This window comes from Alosa alosa, chromosome 23, assembly GCF_017589495.1.
Source record: "Alosa alosa isolate M-15738 ecotype Scorff River chromosome 23, AALO_Geno_1.1, whole genome shotgun sequence".
Lineage (NCBI taxonomy): Eukaryota > Metazoa > Chordata > Actinopteri > Clupeiformes > Clupeidae > Alosa > Alosa alosa.
Window position 1 is genome coordinate 4,052,949 of NC_063211.1, and position 8,532 is coordinate 4,061,480.

Consider the following 8,532-nt stretch of genomic DNA (forward strand, 5'->3'; position numbering starts at 1 on the left):
TTACCTGTGTTTTGCAGTGTTCTCTATTTTATGCTGACTTGTTATCTATGTTCTGGTCTTACAAAAGCCCGTTGCCTTGGTGTTTTCGCAGTGTTCTCCTATTTTATGCACTTTCTGACTTGTGTTTTGCAGTGTTCTCCTATTATGCACTTTCTGACTTGTTATCTATGTTCTGGTCTTACAAATGCCTGTTACCTTGGCACCGTTCGCTGTGTTTCACAGTGTTCTCCTATTTTATGCACTTTCTGACTTGTGTTTTGCAGTGTTCTCCTATTTTATGCACTTTCTGACTTGTTATCTATGTTCTGGTCTTACAAAAGCCCGTTGCCTTGGCACCTTTTGCTGTGCTTTGCAGTGTTTTGACTGTACAAACTGTAAAATAGTTTTTGACTTGTTATCCATGTTCTGGTCTTACAAATGCCCGTTGTCTTGGCACCGTTTGCTGAGTTTTGCAGTGTTCTCCTATTTTATGCACTTTCTGACTTATCTGTTATCTGTTTGCTGGTCTTACTGAATAAAAATGGTCAATCAGTAACAATGCCTTGTTGAGTGTCTGTACATTTATTTTACACACACACTAGAACTAGGTTTCTAAAGGGTCAAAATCTTCAATCTAAATTAGTTTAAAGCCTTAAAAGTCTTTAATTGTGCACTAGGTCAAAATACATTTAGTTTAATTTAGTGGTTTTTAAGGAGAAATAAAGTTGGTATTTGTTGTCTATACCAAAAAGCGTATGCTTAGAATTTCAATCACAATGGTCTTCAAAAGTCTTACATTTAACTTCTTCAAACCTAAATTTAAACACTTTCTTTCTTTAAATGTAAACACTTTTCATAATAGTTGAAAGCATAAAGGACATAGGATGGGGGAAAAAACTCATCTCACACAAGCTGGCATTTGTGATAAATCCAATACTTTATTGAAAGAAAGGGAGCAAACTAACTACAATTTTTTTTTTTTACTAAAAAACTTTTCAATAGCTTGGAACTTGTGTACAACAAAGGTGAATAAAAGGCATTAAAATGAATGCGGGGGAGCTTATGCTTGGTGAAACTGTGTGATTGTGTTATAATCTAGCTATAAAAATCCTATTTGCAACAGCACCTTTTCAGGTGATGTTCAGTAAAACACACGGGATTGCTGACACAAGTTTGTTTGTTTTGGATGATGTCAGAGCCACGTGTAGCGCTCCCTGCGGGATTCCTCATACTTCCTGGTCCAGCAAACCTGGGGGAAGGCATAAGATAATCATATGCTAATCAGGATTTTGACACAAGCATCGATTTCACATCTGTAGACTCTCTGCCAATTACCTGTCTAATCAATTGCACTTCAGTCCTGCGCACCCCCTATCGCTGCTGCCGACGGAGGAGAGGTGCTATCGTCTGGACCTGCCTGCTGCCATGGGAGATTTTGTGATCAAATTGTGATCAGAAGCGGATTGCTTCTTTCTAGTGATGGGACAACCGACTCTTATACGCAAGTCGGTTCAACCGGACAGTCGTTGGTTGGCCTACCGAGTTAATAGATTCGGTCACCGGTTCGGGCGACGGGGGGGGGTTATATCGCGCGTTTCTTTCCCCGCCATAGTCGCTCCAAGACATGTAGCCTCAAGCTGCAAATGTCATGCTCTCCATGTCTCTGAAATTAGCTGACATACACACTCATATTGACCTACACTAGACTCAAGCACTGCCCATGGTTACATTCGGTCTTGTTCTGTAGGCTGTGCGCGGTCTCCTTGTGAGCCTACCTACCAATATTCACTTCTAACATTTAACTTCACTACCAAGATAACATAGCCTATGTCATATAATATTTCCCCCCTTTGTAATTTAGGATATGAATTTCAATGAACAATTCCAAGATGCACGAAACATAAAGGCTTTTGGGATCAGTTGATCTCAACTTACCAAGAACCTAGACACCCGTTTGATTACTCATGCATTAGCACGGTTACGGTCTCCAACCTGTAGCCTACAGTCTCCTCGTGACAGCCTACCTACCAACAGACATCTCATTTAACATAACTACCAAGATAACGTGACGTGTTTTGTATTTTATATCCATCGGTAATGTAGCCTATGAACCTCTATGTAGGCTACACAATCACCTAAGATGCACGAGAAATAAATAGGTTTCTGCGATCGGTTGAAACTTGCGATAACACCCGTTTGATTAGACTCCTCGATTACGGTCTCCTTCAGTAGCCTGGCGCGCGGTCACTTCGTGAACCTATGAAGCCAGCAACATTCACCTCTCTAACATTGAACTTTCTAACAAAGATAACATGACGTGTATTTGTAGGCTATGTAATGAACTTCCCCATCGATATATGAATGGCCATGAACACAAGCATCTACGATGCACTAAAAACAAGGCATGGTTAATAACTTGCCGCGAACCTAGACAACCGTTTTGATTACATACTCAGCCTATACCTCGGTTACGGTCTCGTTTAGATGCGCGGTCTCTTCGTGACAAACAAAGCCAGCAACATTTAACTTTATAACTAGGCTACCCAGATAACGTGTAGCCTATTTGAAGCTTGTGATGTAGGCTACTTCCCCATCAATAATGTGTAAATTGCCATGAACACAATCATCTATGATACTAGAATAAGGTTTGGTTAATAACTAACTTGTCGAGAACCTAGACCGTTTGATAACATTTTCGGTGCCGTTTAAGTTGTATAGTCTATAGTATACTACTTAAATGGCACCGACAATCAAAAAATCCAGTGGAAACTAGATGGCAGAAGTGTGTAGGCCAATCTGCCCACCAGCTTTTTCTACTTCGCTACCTACAGATGTTTTACCGGTATGATATTTCGAAACGCCATGTTATTTCCCATAGACAATCGACGCCCGGAAGTTGGATGGATACGGAAGTTACGGAGGCGGGACTTATTCTGGAGAGGTCTATGAGGCCCAGAGCCATACAGGCTCATCATGATTTGACTGATTATTCAACCACTCCAGTAGAGGCGCCAATACGCGATACGATGACAGAGTAGCGACGAGAACACTCGAGCACAGCCAATCAAGCCAGTGTTGGTCTGTATGTGAAAACGAATGATGTTAGGAACACTGAGTCGGTTTTTGACGTTTGGCCCTCGATTCTCCTGGCTCAGTAACACGAACCAGGTTATTTAACCGACACGGTCAGTTCCTCAACACTACTTCTTTCAGCATACTATTCACAATCCCCATCAATACCATCCCCTCTTCAGCAAACTTGTGTAAACTGCACGGACTGCAGACAATCCCCACAGGCGTTTAAATATTACCATTGTTATGAGGTGACTAACATTTAAACGCGTCTGTGATAGTCACCTTTTCCTTTCATGGGTTTATTACTCACATCAGACAGCTGATCTTCACTTGCACCCGCATGGCTTATGATGGATCAGACTGCATGGCCAGATAAACAGGTGCTAATCACTCGTTATTTGCACTCATCATCTCTGTTTAGCTCTGTTTGTTTCTGTTCAGGGAGTGTACACATTCGGTTACACATTTAAGACTTGTGGTTTGGGGTGTTACCCCGTTAACAGCAATACTGTGATGTAGCCTATGACGGGTGAAGTCTATCAAGATTGCCCTAGTAAAGACAATCTTGTTAGTTAACTCTGTTATTGTATCTTTGGCAGACTAGTGAATTGAATGGCTATTATAGACTTATGTTATTCAGCAGCAGTGCACCACCAACATTAAAGGATTAATGACACATTATTTCCGTGTTCCTCCTGTTGTTTTATAAATTAAACTGAGTCTGAGCTATTTTCTCATGTTTTGCTGTGCCCCTCGGAATACTCCGAAATTCACGCCCTTCGTTCTGAGAATTTTCAAGGATGCATCTGTGGATCCTCAGGTGAACATAAATACCCAAAATTCTCTGCGTTGACATGCATTGGAGCAGCACCATTGTCAAAACGGAAGCGTGCAGTTAAAAGTGGAAGTGCTCAGGCAGAACCGTGGTGATGTGCACGTCCACAAGCTAGTCTGTTCCAAAGCAGAGTCCGAAAATGCTAGGGACTCCAGTCAGATCTTCGTAGAACCAGACTCACAAGGAAATATTCTATCAGGGAAGCATGCGCGACTTTAGGACACAGCAAAAGTGTTTCATTCCCTACGTTCTAATTCGCTACACCGGTGACGGAAAACCAACTAGCGTGTCAGAAAAAAAGGCTTTAACATGGGGCTTTATGACATCATTTTAATTCACTAGAATCGTTCTGTTAATGGAAAACCGTTTTGATGCTTCTTATGTAATAATCAAAATTAAATGGATATAAGAGTTAGTTCGCTTGAAACTCTGATGGAAAAGGGGCGACAAGGGATTCATGCTCTACTCATTTTAGAGAGGAGAGATTTAGTCTGCGTGTGTCAAATTTTTTTTAAAAAGCTTTTGCTCATTAGGTACATGTAAACATAGACTTATACCAGTTTGTAGGTGTTCTTTTTAACTTTGTCCTTCAAAGTTTGGTTTAGTTTTCAAAATTTCTCATGTGTCATCATGGTAAGGACAGATGGTCAAGTCTCGCTACATCTTTACTGGAGAACCTCATTGCTTGTTACTTAATTCCCTCTTCTTTCTTTTGATAAAAGCATCTGCTAAATAAATAACCATGATTGAAAGTTATTGCTGTATTAGATTGAAAGTTCCCTAATACAACTAAAGTAATTCAGTTCTAATTTGTTCTTATACAGCAAAATGTAATTGTTCTAAAAAAGTGCACAGTGGTTTGTTAGTGCGGATTTATTTGTGTGTATAACTTTGCATAACTACTTAGTATGCGTTCTGCTTGTGCCTGCAGGATCAACCGTCTATTTATGCTTCATGGTTGTGATTGATTGATTCTAGTTAATGAAAATAATTATGCTTCTAGATTATGCCATTTCCAGACACTTCCTTCTGCACCCTTTTCGCACACTTCCCTCTGCACCTGCTTTTCACATTTGCTGTCCGACAATTGTATAAATCTGCCGCCCACTGCAAGCCAAATTCCACCACGCGAACTTTTTTTTATTTTATTTCTGTTGCGCACCAGAAACTTTCACATGCTCACCAGAAACTCAAAGCCCCTAAGAGGACATGGGGAAAACATTTCTTTGTTGAGAAGTGCGCACCAGATAGTTTCTCGTGCTCACCAAAAATTTTCCTTTTAGGGGCTGCGTTGATATTGTGTGAGTATATTGTAATTCTTTTCCCGAGCAAAATGAAGCCTTTTATCTCATTCAGACCCATGATGATGGCAAAGGTGTGGGCAGCAACGACAGCTCCCTTGGACTCCAAAACTCTGAGGCGAATTATTCGCGACAGGATGACCCTCCCAGGAGTGCGTGCCGTTCTGGAATGCCTTCTACAGTACCTCATCCAGGAGTTATCCAACAGAAACAACCTGCAGAATGACAAGAAGAGCCAAGAAAGGTCGGAACCAAAACACATCATCAAAGATGGAGCACAAGAAAGCAGTGACATTAGACATATAACATCATTCCAGCTCCTTCGAGCCAAGTAACTGCAAGTGAACTGTCAGGTGAGGATGTACAAGAGAAAAGCTCAGATAATTGCAGGCACATCTCACCTCAGACAGCTCAGCAAGTGAAATGGGCCAATGTGGAGGAAGATGGTGTCTGTGAGGTGGTTCAACAGAACAGCTCTGAACCTCACAGTAATCTGTGCATCACTGTTGAACCACAGAACACACAGAGGGTTGCCATTCTATCGTATCCCCAGGTCTGGTGGTTGCCCACTACTGAATTGCCATTAGTGACACCGCTGAGTATAGATTCACAACATTGCACTACCAATCATCATTAGTATTAGATTATTTGGAAACCCAATCCACAGATCTTACTGGGGAGGCTGATGGAAAGCAAGTCACTAAATGTTTACATGCAGCAGAGTCACATGACTCCAAACCTTGCCAGGACCTCTGTGAACAACCACAACTCTGTGAGTCAGATCCACAGGAATTCCTATACGAGTGTCCGTCTGTTCCAGGTGGTTCCTTCCACCCTCAACCAGATTTACAGCCCCAGGAATCAGAATTCCAGAGCGAGGCTTCTGTCTCACAGAAAAACCTGAATCACAATTCAGACTCCGTAGATTCCAATAGACTCCTAACTCAATCTCAAAATGATCTCATCACAAAAGCACAGCTATCAGAATTCCAGAGTGAGGCGTCTGTCTCACAGAAAAACCTGAATCACAATACAGACTCCGTAGATTCCAATAGACCCCTAACTCAGTCTCAAAATGATCTTATCACAAACCCACAGCTGTCAGAGTTAGAGACTAAGGAGTCTGTCTCACAGAAAAACCTGAATTGTAATTCAGCCTCAGTAGAACATGGATGCCAATCAAATAGACCTCAACCTCAGTCTCAAAATGAACTCATCCCAACTCACGCTAAGATGTCAGAAAGTGATGAAACGAGTTCACCTCCTGAAGCCGCCACATCACAATCAGAAGGACCAGACACCAAACACATGTGACGTGTGCTGAACTATCTGACACTTCAACAACCCAGTTGTGTAGACAGATAATTAATAAAACATTTAATGCCGGTTCTCCTCACACAGCAAGTCATGGACAAGGTGAATGCAACAATAAGCCAGCCATTGTACATACAAACGAAGGTGGGAGGTTGTCTATACCAGTGGAAAATAAGACATTGCAAGGGGATGAGCATGAAGGTATCATCCTATGCCAAAAGAAAGAGGATCATTTGAAAACAGAGATTCCGACTAAAAGTACTTCACAGAATGAGGAAGCCGAAAGCTGCCGTCTACAAGCCCGGTCTGGTAGAGCAAAATATAGAACATTTCAATATGAAGATCCATGCAAGGAGAAGAAGTACATTCTCAAGACAATTAGATTCACAGACACATTTTCATTTTTAAATTATATTTAATGATAGTATACATATCTTAGAAGCTATTATTGTCTAACTACACATTGTATTTTGTGACATATTTGTTTTGTAATACAATTGATATGCTTTAATTTAATATATGTATGTTCAATATTTCATGTGGACCTCATTTATCAAGATCAGAACACCCACTGTACAAAAGTGTGTGTTTGCTGTATGCTGTGCCTAACTTGTGATTCCCTCAATTGTTTATATGATTGTTTTTCCTCAACCGACTTAAATGAATAGCAAGCTTGCATCCTGACGGGAAAATCCAGGGCAGAACAATGCTAATCATGACAGATCCTGGAATTAAAAGAATTCATGGACTTGCATTTCCACCGTAGAGAAACTATTTAAGCTTCTTTAGCCCCCCCTTCCCGCTCTCTGCGCATGCGCTACCGAACCTCCCGTGTCAGAATCAGAACAACCAGACAGAAGCAGCTTCTTTCCCATTGCCATCACCCTCATAAATAGCTGACCAGTATACGCCATACACCTATTTTTGGTTCTTCTGACAGCTATTAACACTCTGTTTCAATCTACAAATACTACAGTATTACACAGGCACTCACACATCTCATCCTATTTCATTACATGATGCATGAGTTGCAAAACATTGCACCTTATGTACATTGTTTGTATATAATTTGCTTATTTATTGTGACTTGTTTAAATGTCTATACTTTGCTTTGTATATTGCATGTTTATACAGTTTTGTATTGTCTAGTGTCAGAGTGACACCAACAGCCAGAACCAAATTTCTAATTTGTGTGAATGTACTGTACTTGCATTAAAGGTGCGATTTGTAGGATTGTTACCGAATGTTCTGTTGGCCAAAATCAAAACACTGGTGAACGTTCTCAAGACTACCAGACGCGAGCCTCTTCTGGGTTGCCAGATGCAATGAAGACTTAGCTAACGTTAGTTGACCTGCAGCTGCTTTAACGTTTCTCCAACCATGACCCAGCTACACATTACGGAAACAGTGAAAACAAAAAATACCTCTCTAACCAACGTAACATATTTAGCTGAAGTTAGCGATGCAGATGAAGTTTAGCATAGGCTACCTGTTGTGGAGAAATATGGCCAGCTCTGCGTCAGACTTGATACTCTTCGTTTGACGAAGACGTCACCATCTCAGGAAGCACCTCCGATGTCCACTTAATTTGTTTCTTGTTTTAATTTTGGAAATGTGCCTGCCTCTTGTAGGCGTTCATGACTACAACTGACAGCTGTTGACAGTTGGCCTTTGCTAATTTGGCAACCCAAATAGGAGGATGCGCTAGCCCATTATTCTAGAATGAATCGTTCGAAATATAAACGAAAATTCCAAGAGATTCCGCCCCGTAACTGATTTTTTTCATGGGTTTTACGGGGTTTCACGGGTTAGAGTAATGTTGTCAAATAAGCCTTTACTTCAATTCATCGTGTTTCCTCACTCTCTGACAACATATGGTGATCATTTTTGGAATGGTTACAGTTTATTTTCCATTATTTCCTACATACTGGACCTTTAAAGCTGATTCCGATTCTCATAGGCATTACAGCCATCAAGGCCAGGGCATTTAGTAGACTCTTTTCTCCAAAGCGACTTTCAGAAATTCAC